Source organism: Rhamphochromis sp. 'chilingali' (assembly GCF_963969265.1).
Source record: "Rhamphochromis sp. 'chilingali' genome assembly, chromosome: 6".
Classification (NCBI taxonomy): domain Eukaryota; kingdom Metazoa; phylum Chordata; class Actinopteri; order Cichliformes; family Cichlidae; genus Rhamphochromis; species Rhamphochromis sp. 'chilingali'.
Window position 1 is genome coordinate 24,292,174 of NC_137933.1, and position 14,636 is coordinate 24,306,809.

At 41.4% G+C, this 14,636-nt stretch overlaps 1 protein-coding gene across 6 annotated transcripts in view; it reads right to left on the reverse strand.

Moving 5' to 3' along the window:
• Window positions 1–14,636, reverse strand: part of tcf12 (transcription factor 12) — a 96,808-nt gene that overhangs the window by 21,019 nt on the left and 61,153 nt on the right. The window lies entirely within an intron of this gene.

Below are 14,636 nucleotides of genomic sequence, written 5' to 3' on the forward strand. Positions count from 1 at the left end.
ACAAAAAGAGCCTGCTTTGCTTTCTTTATACTTCTACCTGCAAGCTAGCGGGGGAAAGGAGACACAATGAGCACGCTGTTGTACAGCTGTGAGTGTGTGCCAATCTGGGCGGTGAGATCAAAAAGACTGGAGTCCAAACACCAGTGATGTGGTCTCTGACTTCATCCACTCCAGATGGAGGTCGAGGGAGCGAGGCAGAGCATAAAGGAGGGAAACAGGGAGAAAAAGTTTTGGACAAATTCTCCCTCCCACAGACAGGACTGGATGACCCCACTGTCGTGTAACACTAATCAGAGCCAGACCTGCCAGCTCGATTCCACCTGCACATTTCCAGCTTGTGTCCCCACTCAGCAAGATAAACCTGCCGTTTAATGGCCTCATTTCACACTCAGATGTTGACAGCTCACTCCTCCAAATTGGTTCCTAATGCACGTGGACGTGATGACGACCACAAAGGTTGTTTACTTACTTAAGTTCTTTTATGACGGGGTGCTGATGGAAAATATGCACGGCAAACAAAGTGTTCGCGCTGAAACGCTCGCACATACACGTGAACATCACATCAAAATGCAGCTTAAGCGAGACTCTGCTGAGTGAGCAGGTCTCCCGCACGCTGTTGTCTGGGTGTGTAATTAAAGTGCTCTGGGAGGGGTGCAACCCTCATGGGTCTTCTGGCTTACACATGTGACCAGGGTTGATAGTAAGTTCCAGAGAGATCTCAGGTTAGCCTCACACGGGAACCCGGGCTTTGTCTTTCGCCTCTGTCAGACGCTCAATGGGCAGCATATGGCAGCGGATAATGCTAATTGTCCTTTTTACCCTGGGCTAACCAGTCAAAGCATTAATAAACCATCCCAAACACCGGGTGCCTCATTCCGCCAGGCCTATGGAGGAGAGGGCCCGCCTGGGTTTCCTTTTACAAGGCCATTAATTAAAAGCCGTCACTCACACGGATCAGCACACCAGCACACGCCTATACTGGCTATTTGAGCACCAGCCGTTATTTCTTAAATAAAATCAACACAAAAGACAAATCTTACAGTGGCACCTTTTTTTATTTACAACTAATTATTTGAATATGAATCATAAATTATGAAAGAAAACAATGACTTTTAGTTAATGATAATCTATGAAGCTTGATTTTGGTGAATATATCCTCCACACCTTCCCATGTGCCTCCCAGCCTTGCGGTACCTGTGTTTGAAGTTCACGCCTTACCGATCAAAATATCAAAGGCTGAAAGAAAATCTGTCGACGACCACAAAGGACATCACAGAATAACAGGAAGGGAAGGGAAATGTAAAAATAAATAAAAGTAAGGAAAGAATCAGTCTGTCTAATTGCCAAAAACCTCAAAGAGAAGAGTTCAAACACACTCTTAATGGCTTGTCCTGTTTTATATGGTATGTCTTTACTTGGAATCGAACCAACTCTCTGGGGCATTTTGTTTCAAGTCCAAATCTTAAACACTTACAGGGCTTAGAAAGAATCGATGCCTCTTCAAACTAAAGCTGAGCTCAGTCTCCTCTCTTAGAGGGGCGTTGTTCGACATTTGTGTGCGATATCTGCCAATGTTTTTTGGAAAATAAAAGCTTCAGTATTTTTATGCATAAAACCGTGACACTGAGCCAACACAAAGACCAACTTTTAGTGGCACGACGTTTTGATGTTGTAAGAGTTAGCAGTGGAAGCCAAACGCTTACATGAGCATGTGAAGAAATAAAAATTTCAGTGAATTCACATTTAAGTGAAATATAAACATTAAATGCCCTCAAAGAATTGAATTCTTGACTAGAAGAAAGCAAAGAAAGCAACTGAAGGAGATGGATAGATCTGAAGAGAATAATAATGTTTATTCTATTATATCATATCTAATAAAAACATATAAACTGCTAAACAGCTAAATCTTACATCCAAATGTAACGTCAAGAAGCACAAAAATACCTTCCAGTCAGTAATGTCACAAAAATTTGGTTTTGGCATCAACACAACTTTGCTGACTAATCACAGTATGCCGTACAATTTATGCAAATACTCTGACTTTGTCCTGGATATTTAGTCAAGCATGCATACTGCAGTGCAGAAAACACATGCGCCATGTAGGCTTCTAGAAAGCAGGATCCAACCTGTTGCACCACAAAAACAACAACAACAACAGGCATGTGGCACTTTAAAGAAAACATGTTGTGACATTAGCGTTTTTGCTATTTTCTGGTCTAATTTTATGTCCTTCCACTTGTGAAGGACAGCTTTCTGTGAAGCAAAACAACAACCACCACCAGAACAGCAACAACAACAACAACAAAAAGGGGTCTAAAAAAAAAATCGCTGCAGGGCTTTCACTTCAATTTTTTCTTTTCCACTAATAGGCAACGGAAGAAAGCTCAGTGAGCTGCTCCATCTGTATTGGTACCGTGCCACCAACTCACAAGCCAATGGCCCACTGTGAATTCTCCCAGTGCTCCAGATGGTGAGCCTGCTATGCAACTCTGCATTATAACAAATTAATGTGGATGAAGTTGGTGCAAAGAATGAGCACCATCCTTCTTTTTCCTTGCAAGCAAAACAGAAAAAAAAAGAAAGAAAAAAAAGTTGTTGGTGGTTATTTAACAAGTGCTTTTGATCATAAAAGTTTGCCCATTCTGTCCACATGCTATCAATTTTCTCCCCATCACCAAATGTAACACAAGCCTGTTAATACTTAATATGAAAAAGATCAAAGTCATCTTTTGTGCAGCGAGAACAAAAAGGGAAATGCCGTAATGGGTTATGAGGAAAGCTGAAACACAAGCATGAGTAACATGACCTTTTAAATACAATGCCATAAAAAAGCTAACCTCTTCATTTCTCTTTCAAATGCCCTTTTTATCTAACAGCAAAAACAACACGTGCAGTGACAGGTGGAAATCTGTCTGCGTAATTTGCTTATGACAGGATCATTACTTAAGGATTACTGAAATGCACTGCAGAGCTACTTCACCCGTTGTTAGACTGCCCTTGAACAGACTCATCAGTCCACTAGATTTTTACAGTAAAACACCTCAAGCATAGCTCGTCTTTACACCTACAAGTCCACACACACACACACACACACACACACACACACACACACACACACACACACACACACACACACACACACACACACACACACACACACACACACACACACACAAAAACTATGGAAACTCCAAAGTTCTGAGGGCAGCACACTTTAATTAACGTATGTATTGACACAAAAGCAGTCACAGAGAAAAGCTTTTTAGAGTAACAAAAATCAAAGAAGTCATTACAGAAAAGTTCAGAAATCACATTAGGCTCCCTGTGGCGTCAAGAATGCTAAAGTGATTAAAAACAGATGGAATAACAGCAACACTGGTGCTTGGAGCTCAATCTGCAAACAGGAAAGTCTAACCTCAACAGGCAGCCTCTTTCCCTTAATCATTCCCAGACTCCCACTTGCTATTATTTCAACCCAGTCTCGGAGTTGAGGCGAGCAGCCAGTAAAAATAATTCAAGACTGCAAAAAACTTTCTGCTGCTCTGCTTCATTCTCTGCATGAGAGGAAAATGCTTTGGAAAAAAAAGGGCAAAACCTCCTTTTTTAAAATATGTCTAACCTGGAATATTTACTTGTACGTGGTACAAAGCAGGTTTGAGTCACTTGTTTTAATTGCACTGTGTGACAGCTTTAACTGATGCAGTGGAAAATGAGGCAGAGGAGCATCGGACGCTTGCACTTGCATGCAAGGAGGCGAACAAAGTGCTTTAAAAGTTCAAACCAATAAGTGCAAAAACTTCACATAAAATCAGACTGACAGTCAAAGGGATACACTCGTATACATACACACACAGGCAACCACACTTTATACAGCTCCCTTCTGTCTCAGACACACACACATTCCCAGAGAGACTACTCACCGATTTTCCGTTGTAGTAATACATTAAAGAGTTACTGCCCATTCCAGGGACAGGGTAGGCGCAATACATTATAGCTTTAACAATTTAAGTGATAAAGGTATAGTACAGCGGCACGCTAGCTTTCTCTCTAGACATACATCCAAACCGTTCAAAAGGGACTAATAATTCTTTCAGTACTGGCCTTCACACACACACACAGACCCACTCAGAGGAAACTTATGCAAAGCAGGATTGTACCATTCCACACTGTGGGAAGGGGTGGCTGTAAGAAGGGAGTGGCTCGTGTGGTACATCCCTCCCTTAAGCCTCTAAGTGCTGAGGCGAAGAGGACGAGGAGGGGGGAAGGGAGTCGATGGGGAGGTGGGTATAGAAAAGATAAAGGGAAGTGGGTGGGACGGAAAACAAATGTGGGAGCGGATTTAGAAAGAGAGGAGAAAAAAAATGTTTTAATTCCAGGCATAGAAAAATGCAGATTTTCTGCAGGGGAACCCCGACAAACTGGAACTAAAATAATTTTGTTCTAAGCAGGGTTTTATTGTGTGTAATTCAAAGGCGATCAAATGAGGGCTTTAAATAAGTGCGGCGAGCCTGTTCTCTTCCACACGTTTTAATCCCGGGCGTCTAATCTTTTTGTTTTTGTGATGATTAAATGAGTCTACAGGCAGTGAGGTGAATTATGGCTTTTGGAAGAGCAAAGCCATCTGGAAGCTCATTTTACCTGTTCCCACACATGGTTTGCACACCAACAAGGAGTCATTAGAGTGGAGAGAGTGACGGCTCAACATTGCAAGAATTTTTTTTTTTAAATCCATGAATCCAAAATCCAGCCAGCAATACAACGGCTGATTTATGAAATGTGAGAGTTTGGGTGTTAGCGCAGGGGGACCTTTAGCTGGAGCCCCTGTAAACACAGAGTTGTAAAGCATGCAACAGCTGCAGAGGGGTTGGCTTGTGACGTCGAAACAGGAAAATAATGCTCCATTTCCTAAACCCTGGGGGCCTCAGACGGGGGAGAACTAAAGGGGTGGGTGGGTGGGTGGGAGCAAAACATTGACAGCCATTTTACCATGGTTTACTGTCACTGCAAGCCACACAGCTCCCCATTACCTTTATCACGGGGGAGGAGAAGGAGGGGTGGGGCGTGGGGGGGGGGGGGGGGGGGTAAAGGAAAGAAGAAGAAGAAGAAAGGAGGGGAGGAGGCGAGAATAGATACCATATTCTAGCAAGAGACCGGTCTGGACAGCCTGACTGGAGCCTTTCATGTGTGCCACTCGAAGCTTGCTCGACTAAACACAGGCCTGTAGACTCATTGAGAACATTACTGTTATAGAAAGATGAAAGCTTCCACTTCCTTAAGAAAACTAGGCCTTTATTATGCTTTTGCTTTTAGTACTGTTATTATTTATCCCCCTTTCTTCTCAGAGGTCCTTTTAAACTCATCCAAAACACTGGCTTTGCATGTTGTTACCCCTTTAAATCTGGCACTGTTTCAAGTTGATGCTTTAAGGAAAATGGTCATGATAGAAGTGTTTGAAGAGATCTTAAAACAAGTCCAGACACACATCGCAGTGTTGCGAGGAAAACACATGAAAGCAGGGACAAATGGGCACAGACACACACACCAGTTCTGGCTGATTCAGGATACATCAAACTAATTTCTCTCACTACTGACTCTGAAGGAGAGAAAATGCCTAAAAGAGTTCATTAATTTATAACGTATGAATGACCGTGACTCACAGTTCATATTGCTGGAAATCGTCACTGTTGAGCTGGGAGGTGAAGGTTCAGCTCCGCCCACCTGTTAACGCGATCTAAAGACACTCAAGTCATCACAAGGTGCTTTTCTTGGGATTTGTTTGGGTGTTGAAAAACCCCGAGCAAATCCACAGGCTGAGGTCACCCCCCAACTCACGCATGGATTTAGCGGTGATGTCATCGGGCAGGAAGATTGCTTCCTGTAAGAAGCTCTGGTTCTAATTAGGGAGGGCTGAGTGCGGGGCGCATGAGGGGATTCAAACCTTCTCCCTCCCAAACTCCTGGCTTTATCATGAATGGAGACTCAAAATTCAGTGTTTCTGTGCATTAAATCAAAAGACCATTTTTTATTATCATGGACCATTAAACCCGCATTACCCAGACAGTAGTAACACTGGCAATGATAGTGATGGTTAATATTTTTATAGACTCTGGCAGCGTGATGCTAATTTCTAAAGTTAGCTGACCTGGATCCAAACAAACAGCAGATGGGGGATTACCCAAAACAGGCTCATTAGCCCTATTTATATGTATTTTAAGTTTTTTTTAAATAAATGAATTTAAACTTACTTACTAAAAATTTTTTTTGCTTACATAGTGCTCAAGAGATTCGTTTTCTTTACATATTAAAGTCTATTAAAGTATTTTTGTTCATTTTATCACAAACTATAAAAGAAAATGCAAAAACCTATTCACTGCACACTTGATGTCTAAAAAAGGATTAAATAATTAAATAATGATCTCTGTAAAGTCTCAGTTACTGTATGACAGCTTGCATGTTTATATTTAACTATAACCTCTGCGTACGCTACAGAGCAGTGAGCTTGTATAATTGAGTCCAGTTATAAAAATTAAATTTCTCGGCAATACAAGCACACTGTACTGCAGGAGAAATCTCATTAAAATAAGAAGATAAAACTAACAATATACATTATGCTGCATCAATGAATTGCATATGAGGAAAGTATAAAAAGTCAGAGCAAAGAAGTGAGTTACTGAACCTGTTTAGGAAATTGATGCTTCAAAGCCAGCTGCAGGCTTTAGTTGATACTGTTAAAGGCATCAGAGTGTAAGTGGATGAAGGGGACAGATTAAACACGAACGTGTATGAACAATAAGATGAGTGGCACTGATTTTTGTAGGGGTGCATGAAGAGGAGAGACAAAAATGAAACTTGGGGTTGACAGCACTGAGGCCTGTCTGCATTATTTATCTCCATACCCGGAGAAGAAACACACACACGAGGAAAAGCTGTTAAGACTGTGAACACTACTCATGCAGATCCATTCAATCACAGTTTTGTCATGTGAGGCCGGATCCTGAATTCTTCTGTATGAGAGCAGAAGCAGAGATGCTTTTGATGGAAATTTAGATGTTCTGACAAAAAGGAGAGGACAAGACAGATGCTGTACAAGAACACAGCACAGCAGCACCTTTTGGTTGATTTAGGAGCTATATGTTCACGTGTCCCAATAGTTCACGTAAGATGTTTTTTGTAAGATTAGCCTATAAAACATTAGCCTATAAAAACATTTGAGGAAAAAAAACCCTCACCTACAGTTATAAGTAAGAGAGACTGACTTTGGATCCATCCGATCTTAAACTACAAACTCATTTTTAAAAAGGGTTAAATTTCTTTTTCCCATGAGATGCCACATCGTTAATCCTGACTTCTTTGTGTTTTCCGCTTGAAGAGTTCAGGGAAGTGAAAGTAGAGACCTCCTTTTTGCATGAAATGTAAAAAAGTGCTGGGATGGGACACCTGTTTGCTGTTTTGCTGCAAATCTATTTGACCTCTTCATAACAGACATTAAGGAGGGGAAAAAGTATGTTCTGGGACGGATGGCACATGTTTGAAATTTCAAGTTAAGCCTAATAATAGGCTTCAAAAGAAGAACAAAAATAAAACACAAGGTTTTATTTATTTTACTTTTTGTGGATTTTGTGCTTGTTGCATGTGACTGCTGGTCTCAAAAGCTGTTTTACAAATACTGAATGTCCACATTACAGACTGCAATTTAATACAAGTGACACGACTCATGGACTCATCAGCAAGGATGAAAAAAAAAAAAAAGCACCCTTATGTTTTCAATCATATTTACAAGAAGAGTGCACACATTTCAATAATTAGGCACTTGGACTAAAAACCTGATGGCAGGAAATGATAACACAAAGCTTCTAACCATATTTATTTTATTCTCCGAGCTAACAGAAATAAAAGGAATTTTAAAAATTTACATAACACATTTGTGCTGTTTGGACATCTGTCTAAAACCATATGGCAGGGAAACTAAAAACAACCTAATAACATTATCTCCTGAAAGAAAGCTTCCTTTTTTGACTTTTTCTCCTGCTGCTTACACTTTTACTTTACACTGTAGAATAAATGTGAAAAATGTGTAAACCAGAAGAGAATAGAAGAGATTGAAAGAACTGAATAAGACAGAGCGAGACTGGGGCATAGAGAATGAAGGCTTCTGTGGTTAAACGGTGAGGATGTAATCCTTCAAAGGATTCGTTTCATTACCTTCACGGGGACTCATTCATTTGTTCTGGAAGGATCTAGAAGGTCACTTCATCCGGGGTACAGATATGACCCAGTGGAAGCCCAGAATCACTATTTTGAATCTACCAACTTAATTTTTCACATGATTTTGATTCTAGTTACAGATGATGTCGCCAAACAAATAAATAACAGCACTGTTCACTGAGCAAAGCAAACCCCTGATTGGCCGTGACACAAGTAGGACAGTGCTCACTAGAAGTGCTGGGCATCTTAAAGGTGTAACTTATCTCGTCAACGGCAGACAGCAGAGCCGGTGAAGACCACAAGAAAGCTAATCAATTAACATCCTGGAAGCATCAACGCAGCAGAGACAGAAATCACCACTTCTGGTCAGATCTTTCAGTTTAAAATAAGATAAGATTATCGTCTCCCACAGGAGAATATCGACTGAGATTTGGTGAAATTTGAACAGATGAAGCTGCACCTTTACTGCATGTAATTTCCTTGCTCCATTTCCCCTCATTTCCTGCCTTCCTCTACTGCTCCTATCTAATAAAGACTATCAAAAAAAGGAATAAACAGGATGACGCAGCGGTCCAGTGAGTTGGAGACTGACTTTCTATCCACTAACTAATTATGTAGGATAATTATGGAGGATCGCAGAGCTACCCCAAAAGATCTTTATATGATCCTCTGGCCAGCCAGAATTTTGCAGGAAAAGAAGACTTACAGGGTGTCTTTCTACGCTGCAAAACCATCCCTTAAATGGCTCTTTTGTATTTTAGACTGCATGACGAAAAGCTCATTCATCCCTCCGGAGTGCTGCAGGGATGACTTTTGTTGTAGGCCAACCTGAATGTTAGCATCACCCTGGCTCCCTCGCCAAAAAAGCAATGGGATTTTTTTTTCTATAGGCTTTTAGTGTGACATATAAGTGTTCGATTCTTAAACATTTAATTCTGCATGATAATCTCCACAAATTAGCAGCACAGTTATAACCTGAATAGTAAAACATGGGTATTTGCTTGCATATTTGTTGTAGAACAAAATGTGAGAGTGACTAAAGCTTCTTATTACAGCAGACCTTATTTTTAGGCATTGAACAAGAAGCTTTGACACAAGAGAACCAGACGTACAAAAATGCAAACCTAGTGTTCATTCTTTGGCAGTCTGCTGCAGCTGATGGGCAGAGGTGAGCAAACATTTACACCTGCACATATTGTGTCTGCACATGTTCAATTTTAAACACCAACACCAACATTATGAGGATGATTGATTTCTCTGGGTCCTTGAACGCTTCAAGATGCTCCAATACTTCCGAGCTGAATAAACTTCCTTTGCCTTAGAAGCAAGCTGACCGGCACACCTTCAGAAACCTGAATAGTCGCCATCTATGGTCGTTACACTGATCTCATTTATCCCTCAGTAATACACGCATCACACATTACCTCTGACCTACAGCAGAATCCTGTGGTTCAGTGATGTCTTTTCCAGGTCACAGCAGCCACCCTTAGATGGTCTCTAAATAACAAACTTAGTGATTGTTGACAGGCTGTGTTCTTGAGTCTCCCAGCGATCTCAAATCAAGGTTTGCATTAATGCCGTACACTCACGCAAGGCTTACATGAATAATTTACAACAGGCCAGAATGTGAGTAATGACTTTAATCTGTGCATTATTTTTGTGCTCTTAGTCCTTTTAACTCCTTGTTCTCCTCACAGATGAAAGAGGTCAGGCCTCTGGATTGTTTGCCTGTTCCATTATCTGCAGCCTCTAATGTCAGTGGTAAATTTCAGCCACCCAAACAAAGATAAACACAAAGCCCAGGGTCCCAGAGGTGGCTGGGACTGTTCAGCATCATCCCGTCAAACCAAGGATGTCTATCTAATAGGGCTGCCACAAACGATTATTTTGATAGTCGACTAATCACCGATTATTTATGCGATTAGTCGACTAATCAGATCATCATCCACTGGATGTAAAACTACAGCTTATTGCACCAGCAGCATCTGCTCTTATATAACTATCATTAGCTTACAGCTTTAAGCTTTTAAGGTGCTAACTAAAAATAAAGACAAGATGATAGTTTATTCAATTTTAATGAAATTTGCAGATTGTTTCGGTAAAGTTTAATAAACTCCTTGCTATCTAAAATATAACAGGACACCGGAGTATATTCTCCAGCATCTCACACTTCTGATAATCAGCTGTCTGCTTGACGTTTATTCAGCTGTGTAAAAACTATAACTTTAATCTCAGCCAAACCGATTTACTCAGGAACAAATAAAATACTAAAAAAAAAGCCAAACAATAACATTTTTAATTTATCTAAGTGACTCATATATATTTAACCTGAGTCGCGAAAGACGGCGGTGGGTTTGAAAACAATTTGCCGGGAGTCCGGTGTTCTCACGGCGCTAGTGACCTAGCCCCCGGCTAGCTATCGAGCTAGTGGGTAACAGACGTCTCCGAAAACGTCGGAGCGCTTTTGAAAATATGTGGTGTCCTGATAAACTGAGCAGATATTTGAGGTTTACACAGCTACATTCTCGCCTGAAAATATGTTAAACGTTTATTTTGTGACCCAGAAAGAATAATAAGAGTAATATTAAAACTAACTAGCTACCGCCATTGTTGGAAACTAAGCTGGGCCGCGCTATGAATTCTGGGACACAGCTGCTTCTTCTTCTTCGGGGTTTAACGGCAGCTGGCATCCTTGTACATGCTGTGCTGCCATCTTCTGTTTCAGTCCGTTATTACACTCTTAAATCCTGCTATTATTCCTGCGTCTTTTGCGATCTTACAAAGCTTCAAACGACACGTCGACTATTAAATCAGTCGTCGACGATTTTGATAGTCGACGTAATCGTGACTAGTCGACAAATCGTGGCAGCCCTACTATCTAATCAGCCATCTGATGAGGTCATCTCTGGGGAGCTCGCTAACTGGGGTCAAGTCAAAGCCTACAATATTGGCCCCTGTCAGTTTAATCACCTATTATAAAAAATTCAAAACAATGACATACAGAACATACACCAAATTCTAATTTTTACAGTGAACTGTGGAACAATCAGGAATAATTTCCAGCTTTACAGGTGTTACTCTTTAAGAAATAAAATTAAAAGACGACTTAACATTTGCAGCTTGGTCTGTTGTTAATATGAAACCCACAGAAGTAGGGCCTGCTGTCCGATAACAGCAACCAACTGTCAGCAATCAAGTCTTTTTGAGCTGTGCAAGTATTTAATATTAGCTAGTGGTCATGATACTAGAATTTAAAAACTTGATACCAAAAATCAGGAAAATACTCCATACGCGATACCACTTTCAACACCACAGGGAAAAAAGTGAGAAAAAAGAAAGTGTAATTAGCTTTTCTCTGACAACGCCGCGCTCTAGATAGATAAATTTCAAAGGCCTAAAAATTGTATCAGCGTCATTATTATTGTTATTAATCCAATATTTCCCTTGTTTCACATTAGAAACCATTAACTTGTACAACGAGACTGGGAAACAGATCTCTGTTTAGTGACTTCCTACAAATAAATAAATAAAAATCAGCAGGCTACTTCAGGATGTAATTGAAAGTGTATGCATGCACGTTTGTTTATAATGTTCGTCCCTGCGGGTGTCATTGTTTAATTCATGTTTTTGTGGATTTACATCAGGATATCAAAAGGCAAAAACACAAAACATGCAACTTTATGCTTTTCTGCTGGGTGGCCCCAGAATCTAATTTTGCCTGAGACTTAAAAAGGCCCGGAGGTTTACAAAGGGCTTTACTGATGCATTTCATCTAAGATCTCTTCCCTGAGCCCTGTTACTGTCCCATCCTGCCACGGTTCAAAGGAAGAAACAAAAAGAAGCTGCTCTCACTACAACAGGAACCCTAGCTTACCGCTGCAGTACAGTATTATTTTTGTCTTTGAGCCGTTAATGGCAGATGGAGAGAGAGAGAAAATATACCATTTGAAAGTCATGCACCAGACAACACTGCGAGGAACATTTCTAGGTCTTAAGATTCACAGCCTAGAGCAGACTTCCTTTCTTACAGCTCGCACAGTACAAATCTCTCAGAAACAAGGGTGTCTGAGTGATCTGTCAAAAGCAAATGTCAATCTTTTTTGTCATCCACACTCAGGGTTCTCGCTTGCAAAAGCCCCCAAGGGGAGCCGAATCTCAGCCCACCACTTTCTTTCTCTCATCCTGCAGCCATACCGTCACCAAAGCCAGGGAGGAAGTGTCACATCGAGCCGCTGTGCCTCTGACAAGGCGGGGATGGGGGGATGAGGCGGTGGGGGAGGATGGCACAAACGCTATTTACACAAACAAACTCGACACGCACACAGAGATACACACCATGCCCTTGCAGATTCCCAGAAATATCCTACAAGAGGCAACTTTCCCCCACGAGCTACGAGCTTTCTCTCCCTCCTTCTTCAGTCCTTCTTGTCAGACAGGTGCCCACGCAGCTGCCCATCAGCATCCCTCGGCGTAGCAGCCTGTCTGTCCAATGACAACAAGCTCTGTCCTTCATATCCACTGTTCAGATTATACAGTCAAATAAAAGCAGGCGGCCAATGAGATCCGAGGTGTCTACTGTAACAGAACTAATGCTTCTATCGGTATCTCCCGCACAAAGTGGTAAGCTATAAATTTATAGATAAACAAACAGCTTTGAAGAATCCTTTAAACAACATATTGCTAGGCATATACATCACACGATTATACGATTACAGCCACTGCAGAATCCCACGTCTGCAAGCACACAGCCAGCAGACCACAGAGGAAAGTATGAGTGTGGTTGATGTGGGGGTGGGGGGTTTGTCTGTATATAAGATGAAAAAGCCCTATAAACATTTAAATATTTGCAATCACCAGCTGGCCCGTCTAGATAGTGTTCACATCCCGGTGCACTGCAGTGTCAAAACCTAACTGCACAGAGGATGTGCTCCCGTAAATATTTTGATTCAGCTCCATCATGTAGTGTACACACACATCACGCCTGGACTTGCATCTTCCATTGCCCATCTGATTTAAAAGTCTGAAATTTATTTTTAGACTGAGAGAGCAAAGAATACAAGCTGGGGAATAAAGAGGGGATTTGAGAATGAAATAAATAAATAAGAAAATTCCCAGCAGTAGATATAATGATGGGAAGCACTGTGTTGATTTTTTTTTTTTTGTAAATCGAGCAGCTATTCAGGTCTCTGGTGAGGCTCCCGCGTTTGCTTACACAAGCAAAAGCTTTCGGTGGCATATGCAGCTGCATTCATGCTTTACAGGTACGCTGCAGGCTCTTCACACAGCTGCCTGTGGCAAAGTAAATCTGACTCCAGGTGCGCCTTCCCCTCGACACTTCTTCAACGGCAAACCTCGCTACATCCACAGCCCGCAATACAAACACGGCTCTCAGCTGATAACCATCCTCAGAAATGCAGCTTACACTCCCTCCAACAGTCACCAGACACACCTTGGAAGGCCGCAGGTAGCACTTTTCCCCATCCGATAGCTGCTACACCCATGCCTCACCTTTGCTTCCTATTAGCTCACTAAGCAATAAAGTAACAGCTCCTAAAAGCTGCCACACAACCTCCCACTCTAACATTTTCCACATATGCCAACTAAAAGAATAAAGAGGAGAAAAACTCTTTATGTTTTCCTTTCTCTGTCAGCAGGTAAGAAGAGACCTATAGCCCTTTATTCAACACTGCCATCTTTATTCTTTCAAATGGGATCAAAGACTAACTGGGATAATTCCTCCAAGCTCCAGGCTTTATCTTCTGAGCTGTACTGAGTGACAAGAAGAAGCTGTATTTTATCCCATGCTCTGTCACTGTTTTTCCCCATCTAGCATTGTACTGCTTGATTGTACTCTTATGAGTCACAGAACCGCACCTGCACCCATGTGTTAAGTACTGACAAATAAAAGCCCAGCGTCCATTTACACAACAAAGAGATGTAACCCGCGAGGCAACCATTCTTTGCCTCCCTCCCTCCGTCTGACAAGACCTCAAATATATCACTTACTTAAGAGGAAGGCAGCGCACGTTCCTGCTCCTGCCAGGGACTGCTCTCTCTCCCTCATGCTCTGACAAACTTCTTTTCAAATACAAATCCAGAAACAAAACACATGCCACCCTTTTATGTTCGGTGGCCTGTTCCATATTTAATTTCAGAGTAACAGCAGTAGAGGTGATGATTATCAAAGCTCTGCAAGGCAAATCCAGTCTCAGACTCCCTCGCCAAAAGAAGAAAAGAAACCCCGTCATTGTTTAAGGAAAGAAAATGTTGGATTTTTGGTAAACCAGTTGCTTCTGATTAAAAAGGAAAAAACATTTTTTAAAAATCCTTGTCTTCTACTAGTTCTGAGAATTCAAGGCAAAGCCTAATAAAAACCTCTGACGATCCACCGGGGTTTTTAACAATGAACATCTGACTTGGTGATTTATGCA